Below are 15,081 nucleotides of genomic sequence, written 5' to 3' on the forward strand. Positions count from 1 at the left end.
GAGGAGGGGGAAGGTACCGGCTTATTACATCCTTGAGAGAGCCGGAGCCTGAGTCACCGTAACTTCTCTTAAGAGAATCCTATGAAGAGATTAGCTGTCTAGTAGAGGGATTAGGTTTGTTGTGTGTCTCCAGAGCGCAGAGCGTAGACCAGACTGGTAAAGGCTCTAGGAGGCCACTCGCGCTCAGTGCCAGGAGGAGCAGAACTCCACAGGCTGGCAAACTCCGACAGGGCAGACCCTGCGAGGCCGAGAGCCTGCCCCGGAGCCTCAGGTGTCTGAACACCAACAGCTTCGTCAGGACCCCAGGGGGCTCTGACTCTCAGAGCAGACGAGTTATAGGCAGCAATTAGTCAATCTGGATTTCAGAGAGAACCATTTTGTTTAAGAAGAAGCTCTCAATCTATAATTTTCATAAACTTAGCCTAAGGTGGGCGATCCTTTAAGTCAAAGTCTAGAGCCTGAATCTGTCTAGATAGTCTTTTAGTGCTTTTACTGTCTCTATTAACACCCCTCTCCTGCAGTGGGTGCCAACAGGCGGGGTGTGTGTGTCTGATGGAAAGAGGGAGAGAGACAGAGAGTGTGTGTGTGTGTCTGTGTCTCAGCAGCAGAGAGAAGGCGCTGGACCCGTGCCCTGGCTGGGCACATCAAGGAGACGTGTTGTCAAGAGGATCCGAGAACCATGAAGACGTGAACTCGCTGATTTGACATAGCAGAGCTCAGATGTGCAGCCAGCTATCAAGATGGGAGGGTGTTCAATTCTATTTACTGGATAATTTGTTGGGATGGGGAGAGGAACAATTTTTTTAAAAACCTTTTTGTAGCTTATTCATTTCTGTCCTTAATAATAACGGAATGAATAACCACAAGTTCATCAGAAGCTAGAAGTTCGGTGAAAAGAAGGACAACTCAGACCCCAGCTGGGGAGCCTAAACCGCAGCGCTCTCGCCATTCCCTCACCCCAACAGCACCGGCGCTTGCAAAGATCTGCTGCAGGTTGCCTGGAAACTGGGATGTCGTTAAACTGAAATCTATGCAAGGGAAATTTGACTTGGGCTGCCTGCGGTTTTTCTGTCTTTACAGAAAATTGGTCTAGCTGGAAAGAGGGTTGGTGTAGCTCACGACTGCCACCAGCCTTTGAAGCCAGGCACCAATGCCACACCTTCCTTTCCCTTCTCAAAGGTCCCTCTGGCGTCAGGGTGCTTTCTTCTCCAGCTCACCTCTACCAGGAAGAGACTGGAAAGATTCACCAGCGTCAAAGTGGCCTTCACACAGGTTCAGGGTTGTGCGTGTTTTGTTCTTTTATTTTTAATGGGAGGATAATTGCTGTACAGTGCTGTGTTGGTTTCTGCCATACACCAACGTGAATCAGCCACAGGCATACATACGTTCCCACCCTCTTGAACCTCCCTCCCACCCCATCCCACCCCTCTAGCTTGCCACAGAGCACCAGGTTGAGCTCCCTCTGTTAAGCAGCAACTTCCCACTAGCTGTCTATTTTCCACATGGTAATGTATATATTTCAGTGCTACTCTCTCAGTTCATCCCACCTTCTTCTGTCCCTGCTGTGTCCGTAAGTCTGTTCTCTATGTCTGAATCTCTATTCCTGCCCTGCAAATAGGTTTATCAGTACCATCTTTCTAGATTCCACATATATGTGTTAATATATAATATACAATTCTTTTAAAAAATAACACTAACAGAGCCAGTTCTCAGAGTGTCTTAACATTGTCAGTTCACGGTTTCAAACCCAGTAGTACTGGATCTTTAGAGATTCCCAGGAAGTTTCCGGGTTTATAGTAAAAATAATTCTCAGTGGTGGTGACCCTCAGTCAGAAGGAAGACCCAGACGATAAAATGAGACCCGCACTGTACTCGTAAGAGTCAAGGCAACGAGCAGCCCCGCCACGGCATGGTCCGAGATTCTGTACAAACAAGGAGATGCCTCTGTTTGTTCCAAATGTATCCTCTTCAGAAATTATTAGCGCATATATATGTGTGTGTTTTTTAAAGGTAATATTTTCAATGTGGTTGTGTGTTTGTGTAATGAGGCCCTGGCTGAGACTTGCTATGTAGTTTGCAGTTTCCGTTAGGATGAGGGCCTTAATTAGTGGGCTCTTTGGTTAGGCAATGGTAAAGCCAAAATCCTACCCAGAAATGGAAAGACCTGAGGTGCTAATCGACTCACATCACTTCCCCTGGGTGACTACATCTCTACAAACAAGGAATGTCAAAGTCGTTGAGACTAACTCTTGGAGGTGGCAGACTCACGGTTACCAGTAGCCGACTGTAGGGGAGGCAGAGGGTCTACTGACCCCTACAGCCCAGCCGGAAGTTGGACATGAGATCTGCTCAATAGGACCCCCTTGGGGACAAGCCTCCCTAAACACTTTATCTGGTCCTAACTGTGCCACGAGGTTCAGCTGTGAAGGTTTCCCCGAGATGGGAGTGGTGAGGCAGCAGGTTCAGAGAGCCAGAAATACCCAAGACAGACTGGTGGGGCATGCGCCATTCCTCAGGGGCTCAGATACTTAGGGACAGAAAGCTGGTATAAGAGCAGGGTTCCTTGCTGGGTACTGCAGGACTCCTGAAGGCTGGAGAAGTCGGGGACATCTGGATTCCGTCTGAATAATTATTGATCAGCTCCAGGGTAAGCAGACAAATTTAGGTTTTCATCTTTCTTTGAGCAGGGTTGTTAAGGAAAAGGCTAGGGTGTGGCTGCCTTACCTGGCTGGCATTTTTTAGGCTATTTCCCTGCTCCAGCTCGGGTTATTCAGGATAACAGTGGCACCTACCTAGTGACTTGTGGGGATTAAGCCAGGCAACTCAGGCTAAGTGTCCAGCATGTATACAGCTGGTGCTCAACAGGTGCTCATCACTCGTCCTATTTTTAGCTCTTGGCCTGTCCCATTGCTTCACGTCAGGAGTTCAGGGTCCCAGCTCGGCTTTTTGTCTACCCCCGAGGTCCTGCGTCAACACCCGAGCCACCCTCCCCTCTCCTTTCCCAAACCCAGACTCTCTTTCCCGCAAGACAGTCTGATGGGAGGCAAGTTTCAGATGAAGCTCAACGGGCTGCCCTCCCCACATCTGCATTTTAAAATGGAAGCTTGTTGGTAAGAAAAGTGAATCTCACATTGGGAACGCGACATGAGAAGAGACTGGATAAACAGGGCAGAAGAATGTCTAAGGAGAACTTCACAGCTGTCTGCAAACTGTGAGGCCACGTCGGGAGATGAGGGAACCACAGACCCAATCTGGGTTGTTTCAAAGACAGAGCACAGACCCAGTAGGAAGAGGCTGCAGGGAGGCAGGTGTGGGCTCCACAGCTGGAGGACTTTCTCCTTCATGCCCCAGAACAGCGCCTGGCTCGAGGATGTAATGTTTCCATTATTAAAACTGTCAGCCCATGACTGTTTCCGGCTGTAATGAGTTTCCCATCCCTAGAAGTGTTCAAGTTGAGTTGACCAGGACGTTGCTCTTTGGATAAGAATCAAATCAAATGAGGGGACTTCCCTGGTGGTCCAGTGGCTAAGACTCTGTGCTCCCAACGCAGGGGCCCCTGGTCGGGAAACTAGATCCCACACATTGCAACTTAAAGGCCCCACACAGTGCAGACTGAAGACCCCACGTGCCACAGCTACGACCTGGTGCGGCCAAATAAATAAAATAACTTAAAAAAAAAGAAGAATCAAGTAAATACTGAGAATATCGAAGGCTCTCCAAGCTGTAAAGTGCTATTCTATGACATTGTTATTAAAGGCAGAATTTCAACAGAGATGGAGCAAAGGAACATTTTCTAAATGCTTTTCCCAAAAGACAGTAGATAGAAGTGGTTAAAGCTGAGGGTTCTGCTGCCATACGTCCCAGCAATCCCACTGCTGGGCATGCACACCAAGGAAACCAGAATTGAAAGAGACACGTGCACCCCAATGTTCATCGCAGCACTGTTTACAATAGCCAGGACATGGAAGCAACCTAGATGTCCATCAGCAGACGAATGGATAAGAAAGCTGTGGTACATATACACAATGGACTATTACTCAGCTATTAAAAATGCATTTGAATCAGTTCTAATGAGGTGGATGAAACTGGAGCCTATTATACAGAGTGAAGTAAGTCAGAAAGAAAAACACCAATACAGTATATTAACACATATATATGGAATTTAGAAAGATAATAAAACAATCCTATATGTGAGACAGCAAAAGAGACATAGATGTAAAGAACAGACTTTTGGACTCTGTGGGAGAAGGCGAGGGTGGGATGATTTGAGAGAATAGCACTGAAAGGTATATTATCACATGTGAAATAGATGACCAGTCCAGGTTCGATGCATGAGACGGGGCACTCAAAGCTGGTGCACTGGGACAACCCAGAGGGATGGGATGGGGAGCGAGGTGGGAGTGGGGCTCGGGATGGGGACACGTGTACACCCGTGGCTGACTCACGTCAGTGTACAGCAAAAACCACCACAATATTGTAAAGGAATTAGCCTCCAATTAAATAAATTAATTAATTTTAAAAAAAGAAAAAAAAAAGCTGAGGGTTCTGGAGTTTAGACGCTGCCTGGGTTCAAACCCTGGTCATCCTGTTTCCGAGCTGTGTGACCCTGGGCACGTTGGCTGTGCCTTAATTTCCCCACGTGTAAAAGTGGGGGCCGTGATGGTGCCTCCCTTCAGAGTTGTGAAAACTGAGTGACCTGATTCAAGTAAAGCCCTCAGGAGAATGCCTGGCACAGAGAGAGTTAATGCTTCAGACACATTAGGGACAAGGTATTATCCCATGCCCTTGCCACGCTGCAGCTTTCTGCGTCTTTTCAGTATGTGGAAGAAGTCCCTCATACCGTAATTGACCCTGACCTTGTTTTTTCCCTAAATCATATGCCAGGCCCGGCCACTGTAATTACCCCGGGCCCTTTCTATCTCCTGTAAGCAAGCTTTCAGGCTGAACAGGCACACAGGGCCTGTGACGCACCATTTGTGAAGGATCGCACGGGAGAAACACAGCCCTGGACACCTTCCCCTGCTGCCTGCCTGGCAAGCGGTGGGTGCCCGGTAAATATTTGTCGAACGGACGGACGAACTCGGCAGGGTTCTTGTTATTGCCTACGTTTTATTTATTTATCTTTTTGATTAGGTTAATTCATTCACGGGATTGAACATTCAAAAGGAACAAAAGGCAGTAGAGCGAGACACATCCCTCACGCCCTGTCCCGAGGTCCCCTCCCCACCGGTGACTAAGATAAGCACTTTCTCGTATGTCTTTCTAGAGCTATTTTAAGGCATAAACAGGTAAACCAACTAGCACGTCTGTTTCTTTCCCTCCTTTTTAAACAAACGGCCACATACGCCGTTCCAGGTGCGTTTATTGACACGGTCACAGCAGCGAGGGCGAACACGCGCACACGAAGGGGCGTTGGAGAAGAAATCGCTCAGAGACACAGAATCAACCGGGCAGACTCTGCATGAGCACAGACGTCAGGTGGTCACACGGCCTGGGCTGATACATGGAAGGGGGTCATCAGGGAAAGAATGGTCTGAGTGGTTGTTTTTTTTTAAGTTTACACCAGGGTAACCGCCACCACAATCAAGATACAGAGCCTTTCTGTCACCCCCAGAAGTTCTTTCATGTCCCTTTGTAGCTGGGCCCCACCCTGGACCCACACGCCCACCCCTCTGCTCTGTCAGAGTTTTTCGGCTGCTGTGTTCCAGGCCTGCGTGTTGCGGTGCGACCTCCACTCAGCCGAGCTAATCGCGGTATTAGTCAGCATCGGTGGGGCTCGTGCTGGGCCGGGCGCTCTGCTGAGCACCCACCCACTCATGCTCATTCATTTAATCCCCCCCACAACCAAAGGAGGCAGGTCCTGCTGTCATCTCGATTTCAGACAAGACGTCTAAGACAGAGAAGCAAAACCACTTGCCCAAGGGCACACAGGCTTTGTTGTTCAGTCACTCAGTCGCGTCCCACTCTCTGCACCCACATAGACTACAGCATGCCAGGCTTCCCTGTCCTTCACGATCTCCCAGAGCTTGCTCAAACTCATGTCCATTGAGTCGGTGATGCCATCCAAGCATCTCATCCTCTGTCGCCCCCTTCACCTCCTGCCCTCAGTCTTTCCCAGCATCAGGGTCTTTTCTGAACCCAAAACAATGTGAAAATAATCAATACTCAGACTCCAGCAGAAAGACTTCATTCCTTTTTTTTTTTTTAATATTTATGTATTTGGTTGCTCCAGGTCTTAGTTGCAGCATGTGGGATCTAGCTCCCTGAGCAGGAGACTGAACCCAGGGCCCGCTATGTTGGGAGCATGGAGTGTTAGGGACCACCAGGGAAGTCCCAAGAAAGATTTCATTACTATTTAACAAGATCAAGCGGATGGGGAGTGGGGGGAACCCTGAATTTTACGTTACTCTAGAATGGATTTGTCCAGCAGCCTCAAGTGTATTTTAAGTGGCTGGTGGCCTTTCTTCACAGGCATCAGTCAGCGCAGGCAGCGTGTATACTCACCACGCCGCTCTCTTCTAAGAAATTACAACATTGAGAACTATCTCTTAATGTTAAAGAGCTGGTGTGGTCAGGGTATTACTGAGAAGACAACTATCTCTGACTATCTACAGGTCCAAGAACATGCATGTCATTCTGAAACCACAAGGAATGTGGTTAAGTCCCCCGGTCACATCTCTCAACAAAGATTGATCTGTTTCACTGTTGCCTCTAAGGGCTTTTCTCCTGGACTCAGATGTTAATTCATAATGATGTCTGCTAATGGGCCTTCCCTAGAGAGGAGCCTATTAAAGGAATTAATTACACTGCAGGTTCAGAAACTTCCTGGCACATAATGAAATGGCTCCCCAGCTCTAACAGTCTGAGAAAGAAACCACCGTTCTAAATCCTGAGGCCAGTTCCTATAAAGGGAGAGGCAAGTTTGCTCAGATAACTGCACGTCCTGGGAGAAACAGGATAGTGAAAATGTTAGCAATGAAACCAATGTTCACTCACTTATGTGAGTATGTGCTAAGTCGCTTCAGTCGTGTCCAATTCTTTCTGACCCCATGGGCTGTAGTCCTCCAGGCTCCTCTGTCCATGGGATTCTCCAGGCAAGAACACTGGAGTGGGTAGCCATTCCCTCCTCTAGGAGTTCTTCCCAAACCAGGGATCGAACCGGAGCCTCCTGTCCCCTGCATTGGCAGGCGAGTTCTTTACCACTAGGGTCACCTGGGAAGCCTTCATTAAATATAGATCACATTTTTCTAAAAATGTCTAGTTCTTTATTACCTCCTCTTATTTGAGACCTATGCTTGCCACTTACATATATTGCCAATTAACCTTACAGTGCAATTTCAACGTGCTTTCTTTTTAATAAGAAAATAGTTCTCAGGACTCCTCTGGTGGTTCAGCAGCTAGGGTTCCCCGCTGCCAATGTAGGGGACTCAGGTTCAACCCCTGGTCGGGGAACTAGATCCCACGTGCTGTGACTGAGACCCGGCACAGCCGAATAACTAAAACTATATATTTTGTAAAAACCAGTTTTCTCCACTTAACACAGAATAAGCCAAAGTGGACCTAGGATTGGGAGGACGGATACATGTGGATGTGCGGCCGAGTCCCTTTGCTGTCCACCTGAAACTGTCACAACATTGATATTCAGCTATGCTCCAATGCAAAATAAAAAGTTTAATAAAAAGAGAGAGAGATGAGGGACTTAGGATGGATTACGCTGCATTCAAACTCAAGAGAAGGTGGTAGAATTACCCACTCTGGAAGTCTACATAGGTTTCAGCGCAGCCTAAAGCCTGGGGAGTAGATTAGATGACTTTCTGGCCTCTCTTTCCTCTGTATGGCCTGTGTGACACAGTCCAAATCTCCGGAAACGACGACAGCAGAAGAAAGAGATAACGGCAGATGAACTACAGCTCTGGTTACTGATGAGCCACCGATTTGTTGGTTTCTAGGTAAACTGAGATGGGGGCAGGGTAGCGTGATGTGCAAAATTGACTAGAGATCCTGTCAAAGTCGGTTTTCATCGTAATCTTGGTTCTCCCTATATTTCTGGACAAGGCCTTTATCCCCTCTCTTCTTCTGTTCCATTAGCAGCAAAAAGCAGATGGCACCCACCTCGGCCTTTGGACCACCGAGAGGCAGAAGCAGCGGTGCTGACAGGCCACTCTAAATGCAGCCTGGCGCCTGGACGGAATTCCTCAGCCTGGCCTCGGGGCAGTTTGCAGGGAGGGAGGGCGAGCTCTCTTGGAAGCCCAGCTGGAAAGATTGAGGGCAAAAGGAGAAGAGGGTGGCAGAGGATGAGATGGTTGGATGGCATCATCGACTCAATGGACATAAGTTTGAGCAAACTCCAGGAGATAGTGAAGGACAGGGAAGCCTGGTGTGCTGCCATCCATGGGGTCGCAAAGAGTCAGACACCACTTAGCGATTGACCAACAACTAGAGAAAGCCTGATCCTCACGAGTCAGAAGGGACCACACCAGTCCTCTGGCCCCTCCTCCAGAGACTGAGGTTACTGTTGAGCAAAAGTGAAATTTATCTGAACCTAGTCTATGGTCAGCTGTAACATGGGCTTTACTTGGAATGAACTCAGCCATACGGATGGAGCCCAGGGGAAAGGGTTTTTTAAAAATTATTATTGTGAGTGAAACTCATTTACAATTATAGTACAGAGAATGGTCATTTGCATGCTTTAAACTCTCTAGCAGATAATGGTGACACGCTGTGCTAAGTGACTGAAAAGTTACAAGATGATTAAACACTGTCTGGCAGTTGCTTGGATTTTTAAGTATTTCTTAGAATGGGCAAGCTACATAAAACCTAACCAAGTTCCAGCTAAAAGTCTAACAGTTCTGATGGAAACTGTTAAACCAGTTCTGCAAAAAGAGACAAACAGCTTCAAACTGCCAGGTATCAGTATTATTGTGATATTCCCTTTATCAAAAACCTATAACTGAAATTTATAGGTAAGAATTTACAGTAAGCAGCAGGTACTTGGAAACTTGTCAGTTAAGATTTCCCATTAGAGAAGAGATTCTGCTGTAAGCTTTTTAACCCTCTAATGTCAGAGAGAAAAAAAACTTTCACAATTAGTTTCTAAGGAAATTATATAAAAGTCATAATAACTAAAAGGAAAAGCTTTAGATTGTCATTTCCAATAGGACACAACCTCCTAAAGAAAACACATCCTGGTGGGTTGTTTTCAGAAGACTGTACATAAACAAAAATCAAAATCTATATTCTTTATATATTTCTAAAGAAAATAGTTAACAAAATCACCTTAAAGTGACTTCATTTCCTGCTGCTCTCCCAACCTCCTCAAAACTGAGAATATAACAAATATTTGCATAGGTTTATTATTCACATTTAATCATGAATAATTCACTTTGTACAGACAGCTGGGTAAACAAGAGTTTTGGAGTTTCCTTTTTCTAGAATATTTTCCCCTTGGCTGAAAGGAAACAGCTTCAGTGTGGTTTGACATGGTTTCCAGTGCCATCCTGTCCCGTCCCCTGAGCAGGAGGGATCCCCTGTTTCAGGCATTTTCTCTTTTTTCCTGTCTTTCTCTCTTTCTGTCAGTTCTTAGGCTACAGTTCACAACCATACACACACACACATATATATATATAATTATTATTATGAAAAATGAGCTCCACCACTCAAGTCTGTGGTCGGCAAAACAAGTGAATGGTCACAGATGTGCTTTTGGGTGGATCCTCTTCTGAGTGCTGGGAAAAGATCTCCCCAGCTCATTCTGCCTCGTCATTAGCTCCTTCACCTTCTCCTATCAGTTCATGAACAATTTCACAATTATTTGACTATCTGCCACAAAGCCGGCTCCCATTTCCCTCTGCTCCTCCCAGGCCTACGTGAGGAAGTGAAGCACGTACCACTGTGCACAGGTTTACCCAGGGCATTTCAGTCTGGGCAAGGGGGCATCGTTTACCAAAGGTCAAGGATCCTTCCAGCTCTGTGGACGTCACCAGCCAAACTGTGATAGTATAACTTGCGGTTTAGGAGACAATTAGGCTTGCCGTCACTCGGCTATGACCGAATCGGGGGGCTGGGGGGTGGGAAGGTCATAGTATACCCTTGGGAAATCCCTGCTCTTTGTCACGACCTGGCAAAGAGCTTTGAGAATCTTAGCCACCCAGCAAATCCCACGTGTCCACCCTAACTGTGTTAGTTGAGGGCAGACACAGGCCTAGGGATATATGTACCCTCTCTTCAGCAGTCGGTGTCATGAAGCACGAATGCCATGGCCGAGAGCGTTCCAAAGAAAATTAGCCACAATTCGACTAAATTAGAAAAACGGTACTGATGAAAATAATGATGAACCTATTTGCAGGGCAGCAATAGAGACGACGACATAGAGAACAGACTTGGGGGAGGGGGAGGGGCAGAGACGGTGGGACGAATGGGGAGGGTGTAGCCACAGTCCCTCGTGTGAAGTAGACGGCCGGAGGGAAGCTGCTGCATGACGCGGGGAGCTCAGCCCGGCGCTCTGCGATGACCTAGGAGGGTAGGGTCGGGGCGGGAGGGGCGCTCTAGAGGGAGGGGATACGTGTATACACTACGGCTGATTCACACTGTTGTACAGCAGAAGCTAACGCAACATTGTAAAGCAATTATACTCCAATTAAAATTTAAAAGAAAGTAAAAATTTTCTTCATTGAACAAAAGTGTTAGACATGTTCTAAGCACTTTACACACATAAACTCTTTACTTGCTATAACCACCTTATATAATAGGTATAATCCTTACCCCCATTTTACAGATGAGGAAAAGGAGGCACAGAGAAATCAAAGAATTCACTGATTGTCAGGAAGTGGGAGGGCCAGGACTCAAACCAGGCAGTCTGGCTCCGAAGTCTGAGCTTCCACTCACCATGCTCTGCTATGGGCATAAATCCCTGCTTACGGTAAAGAGTTTAGAAAGAGAAGAAAACATTAAGAAGAGAACAATTACTCCTAGTCTCACCACCCATTTCAGAGTATTTCCTGTGTGTGTGTATGTGTGTGTATGTACGAAAGCATTGAACTTAGTGGAATTTCTCATCAACTCCCCTCTTTCAATTTTCTGTATCTTATGAACATTTTCTCCCATGGAAAGATATTAATTTGAGTGAACATTCAATTTCCTGAGTCTACTTTGTAAATACCCACCCAGTCAACTTAGGAAGCACTTATGATTGGAGGTAGGTGGGGGGCGGGGGGCTACCCAGATGGCACAGTGGTAAAGAACCCACCTACCAATCCAGGAGACACAAGAGAAGAGGGTTCGATCCCTGGGTCAGGAAGATCCCCTGGAGAAGGACATGGCAACCCACTCCAGTATTCTTGCCTGGAAAATTCTATGGACAGAGGAGCCTGGCAGCCTACAGTCCAGGGAATCGCAAAGAGTTGGACACGACTGAGCCATGGAGCGCACATACACATATATGACTAGGGGAGGGGGAGGTCAGGGGCATCTGGTTTAGAAGAGGCCTTATTTCCCCAAATACAAAGAACTTCTCTGAAAATGGACTCAGCATGATTTCTTTTAAGTGACCTGGAAAAAAAAAAAACGTGTTGTGTCTGGAAACATAGCGTGACTTTCCCCTTCAAAGCGTTTTGTGTTGTGTCCACTTCATATTGTTCAGTTTCCTCGGGGCGGGGCAGGGGGAGTGAGTCTGGGTTCACAGAGATATGCAGGCTAGTCAACAGGAAACCCGAAGTCCCTGATACAGCACGGTGGCCTCTAATCACAGCCCGGCCTGGCCACTTTCTCTGACAGGTGTTGCAAAAATAATAATAAATGCTCGAAAGAACCATTTGCCCAGTAAACAGAGCTGTTATTAAAAACTGGCATCATATACCAAGACACTGAAGAGCCGTCTCGGAAGCCAAGACGGTAGTGGCCACTGCTATGACACGGTGACAGCGTTTGGCCGAGTCACATGCCATCCCGTCAACAGCCAGAGAAGTAAACAGCACAGCGATGGGCTGACCTAACCTCAAAACCTCTCGGGAGCACCAGGAAACTGGCTTGAAAAGACCGTTTCTCTTTACCCCCCTCCTTGTTAATTGAATTTCTAGCTCTAATTACAACAGCAGAAACAGAAAATATTCTAAAGGGGAAGTCAAAGAATGACCCGTTTCTGAAAAAGACGAGTCACGGAGTCGTTAGAGACACAGCTGCACCCGCCCTCACGCTTTCCTTGAGCTGTTTTGCCCACCTACAGATGAGGCCGCTGAGAGTGGGGGCCCAGGGCCAGGATGTTCAGAGAGCCCTCACTGGGAATCACTCTCACATGCACATATATTTCCCCAATAAGCACCTTCTCGAGTTTGCATACAATGGAGTTAAACGCTTCGGAGCTTCCTGTCCAATGTTCTAACTTGAGTTGTGCAACCAGAAAATCAGGTAAGCATCTCGACTGCTAGGTGAGACTTGGCTTTTTCTGGAAACTAGATCTCACGAACTTGAGCCCCTAAACCCACTGCCCTGTCTTCCCTTTAAAAGATATTTTACCCATAGTCATTGGTCCTAGGTCCACTTGGAGCTAATGAGGCAGGAGCTGTCTGAAATATAAGGTGCAATACCGAGCAGCCAAAGGGAGAAAATGAAATTTTTCTTTGACCCTAAAACTCAGGTCAAATCTGTTTCCTCTTCCTTTCCGTTGCAAGTGTTTTGAAAACTAGTTCTACTTCTTTCGGTCTGAGTCTTCTCATCCCAGGGGAATGACAAGACACTGGGACAGGAAACTAACCAACTCTTCTACCCATCAGCCTGGCAAGGATGGAGGGTTCCCACGTCTCCCAGATTCCATAGAGCCTCCTTCAGGGAGGGGTTGATCTGGGAGAAGTGAGAGGTGAGGACCAGACTAATAACCTGTCCCTAGAGAGGACCTGAGCAGATAAAATAACCAAACCACAACTCAGGACCACACAGAACTCGCCTTCTCATAGGATGCACAGAGTACCTCTAACATCCGTTGTTTCTTTGAAGCTCCGTAACTATCTCAAGGTGGGGAACGACTATCGCCTGCAGCCTGGAGAGGTTGTGTTGGCTGGCCTGGATCACAGCATTCACCTAGGACCTGAGTGTGGCGGCTGCAGGGCCTGCACTGGCCTTGCTCCCCCCACCCTCTGTCTGCTTGGTCCGCACCTTGTCCAGCTCAGTGCAGCGCCTTCCCTACAGTTGAAGGCTGTCTTCTTAAAAATATATATTTATTTATATTTAATAAATATAAACCCGACTCTGCTGGGTCTTAGTTGCGGCATGCAAACTCTTAGTTGCAGCGGTGTGGGGTCTAGTTCACTGACTAGGGATCAAACCCAGGCCCCCTGCATTGGGAGTGCGGAGTGTTAGCCCCTGGACCACCAGGGAAACCCCGAAGGCTGTCTTTCAGTAAGGCACACCGATTAATTAAATGATTCTGCTAACAGTCAACATCTGATCTTGGTGGCTGTCTACTCCATCCTGAAGGCCCCTCTGCTAGGACCCCGGAGGCAACAGCAAGCACACCAGGCCCCCGTCCTGGACAACCACTTGGGCCATCAACTTAGGCCTTTTCTCCCATGATTAAACCCACTCGCTCTGAGCCTCATCTCTCCAAGTCCCATGTAGGGGGCAATTTGTGCTAAGAGGCTATAATGTCCTAATACCCCACTGGGAGGTTGGGACTGACGTATATACACTACCATGTTTAAAACAGGCAGCTAGCGATAAGCTGCCATAGAGCGCAGGGAGCTCAGCTTGGTTCTCTGTGATGACCTAGGGGGGTGGGATGGTCCAAGAGGGAGGGGACATATGTATACACACAGCTGATTCATTTTGTTGTTCAGCAGAAACTAATACAACCTTGCAAAGCAACTATATCCCAATTAAAAAAAAACAAAAACATTCTGATACCCCGAACCCTTGCTGGCTGTGTGTGCTTGGACAATCAACTCAGTGGGCAACCCCTCCTCCGGAATGTCACCAGCAAAATGGAGATACTAGTGCTTTACAGCCGAGGATCGAGTGAAGTCACAAGTCAACGGAATTCCTTCTCTTCCCTCAACCTGTCTTTCCCTCCTAAAGCGAATCTCGGAGCACCGCCCTCTCTCACTCAGATCACTGGTAGCGTCCTCTGACCCGTCTCTCTCTGCTTCCAGACAAGGCCCCACCACGCATTCTCCACCCGGCTGAGGCAATCCTGACAGAGAATAAGTATGGACAGATTTACCCTCCCGAAAACCCCCAGCGGCAGCCCAGGGCCCCAGAGTCAAGTCCGGGCTCCCGGCTCAGCCCACGCACCTGCAACCTTGGCCCGTGTTCACCTCGCCAGCGTCCTGTGCTCAGAGCCCAGCGGGGACCACGCGCTCCTCTGCCTCCAGGGCTCTGAGCGGGCTGTTGGCCTACGACATTCTCCCCGTGGCCTCTCTCATTCCTGTCCCTTTTTTAGCATCATTTCCTCGAGGAAGTCTCCCTGAGTGGACTCCGATACTTCCCCTGCCGTCCTGTCTGTCTCCGCGTGCTGGCATCTGTACCACACCATCACTGCCTGGCTGCTCACCCCTGGCTTGCTCGTAGCTGTCTGGGGGGGCCCCAGCCCTTCTCCTGACCCAGAACAAGCAAGAGAGCAGTGAATATTCATCCTGGAAACTTTCCTGAAGCATGTGATTTCTTTTAAGAGTATTCTACTCTTTCTTGAAAATATTTGCATTTCAAAATGCCCACCCTTTCCTTTGTGTCTCAGAACGCCCTCAGCCTTCAATGCCTTATGCCACATAGAAGAGTAACTTGGGAATATTAAGTCTAGCCAGTGAATACAGTACTTTTTATTCTAAAGGGAGAGGGGGGCCTCATATAATAACAATAAATTAGGGTTAATACTTCTATGATGTGAGCTTCATAAAAGTGGTGCAGTGGTAAAGAATCTGCCTGCCGATGCAGGAGATGCAGGAGACGCAGGGTCAGGAAGATCCCCTGGAGGAGGAAATGGCAGCCCTCTCCAGTATTCCTGCCTGGAAAATCCCATGGACAGAAAAACCTGGTGGACTACAGTCCATGGGGTTGCAAAGAGTCAGATACGACTGAGTGACTGAGTACGCAACC

Source organism: Bos taurus, chromosome 17, assembly GCF_002263795.3.
Source record: "Bos taurus isolate L1 Dominette 01449 registration number 42190680 breed Hereford chromosome 17, ARS-UCD2.0, whole genome shotgun sequence".
In the NCBI taxonomy this organism is placed as follows: Eukaryota; Metazoa; Chordata; class Mammalia; order Artiodactyla; family Bovidae; genus Bos; species Bos taurus.